We start from the raw sequence: 10,393 nt of genomic DNA, 5'->3' as shown, positions 1-10,393 counted from the left end.
AAAACCCCATCATCCATTAAAACCCCTTTTCCTATCAATTTACTAGCCTAAAATCAGTATTCCTTATTGGTCATCTCAGCTCCTTTGAAGACTTTTCTGCCAAGATAGACCCGGAGAGAGCCCTCTCCTATCCTCGTAGGGCTAGCTACGAGGCTGAGCTTGGTTTGATGTTGCCTCGAGTTTTGCCTTCCTCAGCCTGAGGCAGATTCGAGCGCTAACAGATGCGATGGTTTTCGGTCCATGGTTTTGGACGTGATGGTTTTAGGTCCATGGTATTGGATGCTTCAGCATGTATAAATATGCATTGTAACATTGAAAGGAACATAATGAAAAATCAATCTGGTAGTCTCGGTTTTGGGATCCAAGGGAAAATATCTGTGCATATGTTTTTTATGTGTTATGCTCTCGCATTGTTTATTTTCTGTGTTTTTTGAATTCGTATGCAGGTAATTTCTGTATGGGGTTAAAACCTATAGACCTACCCTATTTGGTATCAGATTCTGATGTGGAGGAAGTAGTGTCATGCTAGCCAGTCAAATGGTGCACCCCTTATGATGTGGTTGTCGAGCCAAGCATCGATGCAAAAAGTGGGGCCGCAGTGAAAAGAAAGGAGGCAGCTAAGAAGGGCACACAGCACTTGGCTACATAAAAGGAGAAAGATGCTACAGAAAAAGCACGAGTCAAGGAGTAACGTGCTGCAAAGGAAAAGGTAGAACACGAGTAGCGCGAGGCCCAAAAAGGTGACAAGTCACCTTCAACAGCAAAAAAATTGAAACAAGGCAAGGCGATGAGGCAAGGTAGTGCACCCCCTCCAATTGGAAAAAGAAATAATTGGAATAGTTAGGAGGATCGAGGAAGAAGCAGAAGGCATAGAAAACGCAAGTTGATCCTCTGGTGATTATGGAAAGTGATCTGGAAATAATTGGTGATAAAGTCAGAGATGTCGCCACAGAGGTACTGATGTAGTTGGGGCAGCAGTACATACAAACTTCAAGGAGAGTCCAAAAGGACCTTCGTGAGTTGCAGCTTCAGGTAACTAAGATCCAAATGGAGGTAGGTAAAGCGAGGGGCACAGCGAGCAGCTTGGCACAAGAATAGCATGCTGGCACAGAGTTAGTTCTATGGCCGATGATGGATGTGAAAGTATTTTACTTGCCTACAAGGTCAGTCTGCGCTAAGACTGAGGAACAACATGCCCAACTAGATAGCATACCAAAAATGGGCCTAAACCTGACCGCAATCAAACTAGAGACATTGCATGAATTACTACATGCAATCGCAGGAGAGCTTCAAGACTCAGGTTTTGGAAGAAAATGAGGTGCTCTAGGCACATAACTCACGATTGGAGTCCGCGATCAGGAAGGCATGCCAAATAGTACCAGAGCTCCATATTCTGGAGGATGCACATCCATAGGCAAAGGTTAGAAAATTGGATGCTGGTGTGCGTGAGGCACATGCTGAGGATAGTTGAGTTCAATTTGAACTTAATGTGACAGTAATCGAGCTGCAATTGAAGGAACATCCATCGACTCCACTGGAGGTCTGGGAGGAGCACGAAGCCGTGATCAAGGAAGGACTAGCCACTCTGGATGCCACCATTGCATAGTGCACAACATTATTCGAGCAGGCGACAGAACTGGTAACTACTCTACAGGAAGACCCAAACCTACAGAAGTTGAATACAAAAGCTAAGGAGATGTAGAAGCAGTATGAGGAAGTCAGCGCAATGGTGCACTCTATCGTTCTAGTACAGTGCCTCACCAAGTTGCATGAAGGGAAGTAGCTCCTCACACAGGTTGAGGCAGCAAAGAGGAAGGAGGTCGTGCTTAAGGCCAGATTGAAGCCCTAGTTAGATGAAGCCTACCAGGTCGCGAACAACATTCAGGAGAATTTGACGGGCTTGCAGCAAGTACAGCAAAAGATCAAGCTGACCACGGAATGACTAGCTACATGACAACTCGTCGAAGAGGTTAAGGAAGCATCTAGGTAGAGCATTGCCGAGGTTGCAGTTGTACAGGTGGAGCTGGGGAATATTTGCAGAAACATCACAACACCATTCGAGTGAATCGAGGGTGAGTCACGATCTTTATGTTGGGGGGCTTGTTGGGACAGGAACCCCTGGGTCCATTTTGGGGTTAAAAGCACAATTTTTGATGTAAATTTTGTAAAAATATGTAAAGTCTCCACGATTTGTGGAAGAAGAGCATGTAGGTAGTTAGGAGTCAAAAATGGTTTTTACACTTGTTTATGAAAGGTTAAGTCAGTATTGAGATCCACCCATGGTCCGCAGACCATGGGATTGTATGTAAAAGGATATAAATAGGTGTGTCTTAGAGACTCTAAGGTAAGAGGTTGATGGGTAAGAATGGATGGAATCTTAGAGAGATATCGCAGAGACATGAGCATTGAAAGAGGGAAGAGGCTTTGCAGCTAAGTGCACGGATGCCTAGAGTAGAGTCTCCAGCTCAGTGTGTAGACCCCTGCAGCTGAGTGCGAAGGGAAGTTTTGAGTTTTTAACCTTATATTGAAGATCAATAAAGAAGATTGTTGGATAACTTCATGTGTTTATCTGTTTACTATTGTTATTTATGTTTGTGATGTATGTTGTGATTGAAATAATATCTTTATGAATTAATGATGTATCGATGTGTGAATCTATCAGATAAGTCTTATTAACTGAATGCAATACATGTTAAGTATTTACACGAAGATTATAATACATTCAGTTACGTTTATTGAGCACTTAAGTATATCTGTGTAGATTTCAATCTGAGGCTAGTTTAGGGTTCACGTAAATAGAAAATCCATATGTTAAAGGTCCACAAAAGCCAATTATAGACCTTCATAGATGTCTAGAGGCCGTTTGAAAGAAGTTACAGTACCAAGCCATAAGGGCTTATAGGTCTACACAAAGCAAGATCTAAGGCATTAAAAGACATCGCACTGATCGCTCAATGCAGAAACTTGGTTCTAGCATCCCCCCATACTGCTTCGGGTGAGAATTCATCCTGTGCTATGTAGGTTGATGCTGAAAGGGCCAATAGTGTAGGTTTTTGTTTGGCCTAACTAACTTTGAACCTGGGTCAGGACCCACTAAGCCAACACATTCTGTTTGTAAGCTTATTTCAGTATTTGATATTAATGAAATGAAGTGTTATTTATACTACATCATTGTATTTATGATTATATCTATAAAAGAATTGTTCCTATTTAAGTTCAAATCAATTCTTGCAGAAGACACCAAGGAGAAGGAACAAAGAAGAACTTGTAAGGAAGAAGCACAAAGAATAACCATCATGAAGCACATCCTGAACTAAGACATATTGATGACATTTCGTGATGACTAAGAAGGTCCCAATGATGATCCAAGACCAATTGGAGGGTGAATTTGAATATAAGGAAATAAGAGAGTATGCAACATCATCATGAAGTCCTATGTCATCAATGTCAAATCAGCCCTACGCAAGTGTCATCACAATGTCATATGTGACAATGTGTCTTGCCACATCATTTGTGTATGTAGTGATGTATTATCAAACGAAAATGAAAAAATGTAATGTGTGGAAGTCCAAGAGTCACATTTGGAATATGAAAAGTCACATGTGGAAAAAAGAGCTTTATAAAAGTTGAAAGTCATTTAGGATTCCAAAGGTCATGAGGGTAGATGAAGAATCATAAGGGGAGATGAAAGGTTATTCCTCTTCTTATAAAAGAAACCTCATAACTCAAGAAAATGGATTTTGGAGGCTTCATCTTTGGAGAGATATATTTGGCTTCTCTATCTTGACATAGGAGAGAACATCATTCCTTGGAGAAGAAATAAGTGAATTAATGTTCCACTATTGGAGCTAGTGGCTCACCATTGTAAATGTGTACTTTTATCTCTCACTTAATTATCAGGAGCACATTGATCCAACACATTTTCATGCATGTATCATGAATGTTGCAAGACTATTCTTGATATGTTTTATGTTCATACGTACTAAAAGAATTGAAATATTTCATTTTCTTTGGTACTCATCTTGTTGAATGTGTCTTGTGGTTGCTTTAATGATCGTTGTAATATGTGAACTATTTTACTAGATAACTATCAAATATTTGCTTGCTGTCATGTGCCTCTCTTAGGCTAGTACTATTACTTTTATTCCAGAGACTTACTCTTTAGTCTCCCCTCATGAAAGTCTCCTTTTATGTGTTACAATTTGTGTTTCACTATGTGAACTTACTCGTCCATTTCAAAGGATATGTGTGTAATATCTTATGTTATACCTTGAAGCCAAGGAAAACCTTAGGATTATGGTGGTCAGGTCAATACTCCAGATGGGGCTCCTACTCCAAATGGTGTGAGGTTGAATTGGGACTTCACATTGGGGAGACCCCCTGTATGTTGAAAGTATTGAGCACCATCAACAGGTTGATATATTATGACATTGAGTTTGGTTCATCACATTATGATGTCAGATTATGTTTATCACTTTAGGACACTAAGGTATGTTATTCATATAGTATTGTTGAGTTAGATTCATCACATTTCTATGTTGGGGTTTCTTATGTCATGTTGCAATACCAGGTTTTGCACGTCACATTGTGATGATAGGTTATGTTCATCATATTGTAATATTGGGGTATGTTCTTCACATATGTTGTGTTTATTTGTTTAAATATAAATCTCAAGAACTTGAAACATTCAAAAAAATTCACCTACTCCTAGCCAACCTTGGCAATCCATCTCCATGATTTATATGTCTTGCCTTCCTTCTACCTGTTGAGAAATCTAAGGGCTTGAGATGTTAATGATTTCTCTATTATGATAACTTCTTGTGAAGTAATGTCAAGCTTTGAATAATTCAAAGCCATGAAATTTGATAGGTTATTGATTATTAACTTCAGCAACCAACTATCATGCATAAAACACAAAATAACAGTAACACAAGATATAGGAAGTAGCCAGGGAAAAACCTCTCCAAACCTGAGAGGAAAAGCCACAGTAATTCTTCTTATAGTTTTTTCTCTTGAAAAAATTTCCAAGACCAATACAAAGACCCTTGAGACAAAGTGACTCCAAGATGAAGGTTAGAATCCCTTCTTACTCTTCTCTTCACTTGCTGCAATACAGATCAGATCGACTACTACACATGGATGATCTGGCTACCTTCTCCCTTGTCCTCCTCCTCCAAGCTTTCCCTTACTCAAGATAGTCCACTAGCCTATAAAATATTCTTTAATGTTGCCCTTGAACAAGATGATCTATCCTTTTGAAATGTATGTTCAGAAACCTTAACTATAGGTCTAAAACTAATACCTTTCTTCATGTGCGAGTGATTTCTTGGCCTAGAAATCTTCTCCTTCCTTCACTAGGCTAGTAGCCTTCTTCTAGGAATCTAGACGAATTCTTTAGACTTCACGTTAGACTTAATCATGACATTTTCATGGACTACAACTCAATCCTAATTATGCATAGCACCTTCGCACATATGGAGGTTTTGGGGCTCTCCTAGCCCTCCCAAGCCTTCACTTTAGCAGCCAAACTTCCTCGCATAAATCTTCCTTCAAAATAGACCTAAAACCGAAATGTTTCCTTGGAGATGATAGCAGATTGAATGATGCCTTAACTTTGCATGTGAGACAAACTTTTGCATCTATGGAAAGCCTCCTCTGTGATAATGAATAGAATTCTACTATGGCTACATTTCCTCACTCTCTTGGACAGACTTATTTGCTTGGAATGAGACCTAATAGACTTCGTGATATAGTAGATGAACCCACGTCAAGTTTTGTGTATCTGAATTGGTATGAGAGGAGGCCTATTTATAGTGTATGATGCCTTCTTGTCAAGTTGACGTGATCTGTTCCCTAGCTGAATTGAAGCTGACATGATCATCTATTATAAATATAATATATATGTTGAAAATATATTATTTCTTTTGCATTTTTTTGGAGGTATAATTTCGTATCTCTCTTGGTCTTGCCTTTGAAGGAGTTTTTCCTCATGATTCTAACCTTGATCTTGATTCATACTTGTACATTTCAAGTGTAAACATTAATGACACAACCTAGAGCTCATAGTGAGAGCTACAAAGATAAATACATTTTGATGATGAAACCCATGATTCAAGTTTACATTACATCATTGACTTGTGTCATTATGAATACCGAACCTAGTTACACTTTCTTAAACACTCCCTCCTAACTAGGGAGGTATTCATACATACATGATCATTGGAAAATTTTTCAAGTTCACAAAAGAATCATTATAAGAAGATCGGATTTTCAATCCATCTATTATAGCATCATTTCAACCAACATCATTTCCATATAGCAAGGCCTTGAATAACAACTCTATCTCTTACTTAGATTAGAGCACACAATTTTTGTGAGACCAACGACTAATAGAAACACATCATCATTGTCTCCCTTAGGGTCATACCCACCTAGGTGTTATCCGAGTATGCCCTACTAGGACTATTCTAATATTGGGTTCCTAGCCCTCAAGAATATCGGTCCTTTTGCCCACTCTTGTCTTGGATGCCCTACCACATCCTCAAAGAGTGTTGTATGCCAGATGATTACACAATCCTCCATTGTCTATTCCAAACTGAAAACAAGAATGTCATGTCTAACTCTCCCACTTAACTAGGGATGAGTTCCAAGTTTCTCTTTACTCGGAGACTTTCTCGAGTTCCTTTGCTCATAGGAACTTCCCAAAGCTCCCTCTTACCCAAGGACTCTATCATCCATGCTTTATAGGGTCTTCTATTTGACTGACGATTCAAGACTTTGATGTCATCAATTTCTTCACATGTAGGGCTCAACCATCCATCACTTTCCTCCGTCATGTCATTCCTTCTTTTCCCGAAAAGTGTCTTCCTTGGCTTTATTTTTGGGGCTTCCTTCATAGGGCCATCTGTCTTTCCTTTGATGATAATTTCTATCAATCATGTTATCACTCAAAACTTTTCCCTAGAAGTTTTCAAAAGAAGGAAAGGAACGAGGTAACCACAAACCAACTTTTAATCATAGGCTCTAGCCAACCTATGGCTCAGAGAGGGCTCTCTCTATATGATTTAGCTTTGTTTGCTGGGATTTTAGGCTAGTTCTAAAGGTTCAGGGGGTTTTGATTTGTATTGAATGTTGGATGGTGGAATCCTTAAAATAGATGGATAGAATGATGTCTTTGGACCATTGGGCTATGGAGTCAAAGAAGGGCAGCAGAACTAGAATTAACTCACTAAAGGGAGTGTTCAAAGGGAAAGCTAGCAGAGTAAAGTGCAGGTCTTTGGGCCAGATGGGTGAAATGATCTTAACCAGGGTGAGAGAGCACTTAAGAATTCTCAAACCGGGATTAAAATGAGGAACAAAGGATAATCATGAATAAAGGGCAATTAAGAATCCTTTGCTATAGATTACAGGGAGACTACCTAAACTAAGGAGCAATCAAGAATTCCTTAACTTAGATAATTAGCAAAAAACATTAAAATGCATAATAGTTAAAACAGAGTGCAATGAAGCAAATTCTGAGATATCATTCCATATTATAGCATTCATATTTTAGATAAAAGATTGTGGAAAAACTTTTAAAGAAAGATAACAACACAAGGGGGCGTTGGTCGAGCCTGCTTACACATCCTTAACAGTCGAGCCTGCTTACGCATCCTTAACAGTCGAGCCCCTGCTGGTCCTTGATTTCCTAACGTCAAGCAAGCAATAAATTCCTCACCATCAGAATGGTGAGTCCCTACCGGGCCTCTCCTTAGCAGTCGAGTCGATGGCGGCCTTATTAGTCGAGCGTGCTACGCACCCTGCAGAGAAAATACTTGTCTGCACTTCGTTCTACACTTGAATCCTGTGAAATGTCTTGTCTTTATTCATTAATCTAGCTTGTTGTTCCAAATAGTGATACAATAGCTTTCAGTCTTTTGATCAAAAAGGTATATAGAAATTTCTAAGAATCCACCCTACATACTTCAAATGGTGAAGTATTTATACAAAAATTATTACAAAATATCTCAAAACAAACTTGAGAATTAATCTAGGAAATACAAATATCTTCTTGCAGGAAGATAGAGACAACTATTGAACTGTTTCATGCTGTCCCTTTTTATGTGGTATTGTTGGCTTTTATGGTTGAATTTGTAGCCCTTTATGATGGCTTGCAGTTGTGGTCTTTTACGCTGGAATCTTCTTCAAATTGTATCTTTCACCTGATACTATGTGACCCTGATACTCTTTAACCATGTTGTCATGTTTTCATCTGTTTACCTGGCTGCTCTATTTTTACTGTGTAATAACTTTTTTATTGTAAATTTCTCACAGTAAATCAGTTATCTTTCCCCACCATTCTGCATCATGTAATTTGACATTCATCATCCACCTATATATCTCGTCAACTTTGGTATACTTGGAAAAATTGGGTTTAGTGATGAACAAGTGTTTAATCTCATGCTGGAGAAAAAACAAGTTCTCAAACATGTTATACAAAACTTTGCCTATTGGCAGTGCTTTTATAGATGAAGTGCTAGCTTTTTCTTTAGCCAACTGCCTGAGTCTATTATCATAGTCCAGCTGTGTCATAAGTTTTTCATTAATGAACAATGGACTGGGCAATCCTTCCTTCCTCAAAATTTGGAATTTGGCCATGAATCTATCAATGGCCACCTGCATGTTGTGGCACTTTTCTTCTAAGTTCAGCATCAGGTTTCTCTTGGAAAGGACCTTCCTTATTTCCAAAATGGTTTCAATCGTGTCTTCTATATTTAGCTCCTGAAGCTCATATCTGTTTTTTCTATTTAGGAAGTGGATGAGTCTATTGGCATCCTTAGGCATGTCACCCAATTCCTCCTTGACTTTTTGAATAGCTATTGTAGCTATATTTATCAGTTCTGTCTGCTCAAAAATAACTTGAATAGATGGCCAAATATCCTTGATGGAGTCAATGATATTGGCCCATAACAGTTCCTTGGCTTGCCCAAGGGGTTTCTCTAATGTCAAGTCTTTCTCCATAGCTTTGACTCTTTCACTCATTCTGTTGGCCTTTTGTGCCTCTTCCTTTTGCATAATTTGGGCAAGTTTGTAGTCAGTTTCTAAACTTGCCACCTTTTCCTTCAGTCTGTTCATTTTTGTAGCTTGAATTGACATCTCTTCCATGGCCCTAACCAACTCTGTTGCCTTTTCTCCTGATGTACCTACTACTGATGTAGACTCTATTGTGACTGGAAATGTTGTGGTAGGTGGAGTTGTAGGTGCTAGTGAAGTTGCCAGTGTGGAAGGGACTGCTGTAGATACTGTAGGGATGACATTTATAGAAGTTGTGGCAATGTCAGTTTGTTTTAATTGGATCAAGCTATCCAATTCTTTCTCTGTCTCCCTTAGTTGATCATTGAGTTTTAGGACCAAGTCCATCAACTCCTCGTGTCTGGTTTGGCTCTCTATGACTTCAAGTGTTTGAGGATGTTGCAGCTGGGGTATTTTTAATTTCTTCTTAAGTGCAACAATATCATCATTCTTCTTCTTTATCAGCTGCTCAATAGCCTTTATATCTTTGGGATCATGTCCCAACTCAATAACCAAGTCTTCTAACGACTTAATCCTTGTATCCTTGGCCTATGAGGAGGCCTTCTCCAACTGAAATTGTACCGAGATGTTGTTCAATGAGTTTTGTAGCTGATGGGCAGCTATGGCTTTACCTATAAGGGTGGATTATATCATATATCTAGCCTATTTATGCAATTCTATCTAGTCTATGGGATGAATGTCCCTTGCTAATACTTCAAATTCAACCCTCTTGAAATCTGAAGATGTCTTGGGTTATTGTGATGTAGGTTTGATGAAGGACATTTCAAGTTTTCCTTGATGTCAAAAGCTGACATCAGTCTTGTTTGATTTGTGGGAGTAAGTTTCAGATATTGTGCATAACTCTGAGCTTTGAGTTTCTCATTCCTCATTTTGATTTCTTTATACCTGTCCTTTATGTCTTGGTATTTGTTAGCAGGCCTACTAAAGGAAGACACTTCCACACTAAGCTAGCTTTCCAACATCTGATTCTGTGATGTGGAAGGCTCTTGTATGTCTTCAGATGGAGTTGTGGGCCTGCTTCTATCTACCTCTATTTTGCTTACATGTGTTGATCCTTCTATACATTCCTGTTCAAAGGCCAGATTGAGCCTTTGCCTCTTGTTGTGACTTGTTTCCTGTTGCAGAATTCCTAAAGTGGAAGCTCCCTCTCCGTTTCTTTTAGGATTTTTCTCCTCATTCTGAGGAGTCTGCATGACTGGAGGGGTGCTCATGGCTCTTTCTTGCTCTTCTGGTACCTGCAGAAAAGAGCTCTCATCAAGCTACTTTTCCAAATCAATCAGAGCATTTTCTACATCTACCCTTGTGTTGTCTCTGTCTACTA

The sequence above is a fragment of the Pinus tabuliformis genome, chromosome 8, assembly GCF_031772625.1.
Source record: "Pinus tabuliformis cultivar Carrire ecotype Pingquan chromosome 8, CPIR1, whole genome shotgun sequence".
Lineage (NCBI taxonomy): Eukaryota > Viridiplantae > Streptophyta > Pinopsida > Pinales > Pinaceae > Pinus > Pinus tabuliformis.
The sequence above is the reverse complement of the archived record's forward strand: the minus strand, read 5'-3'. Positions refer to the sequence as shown.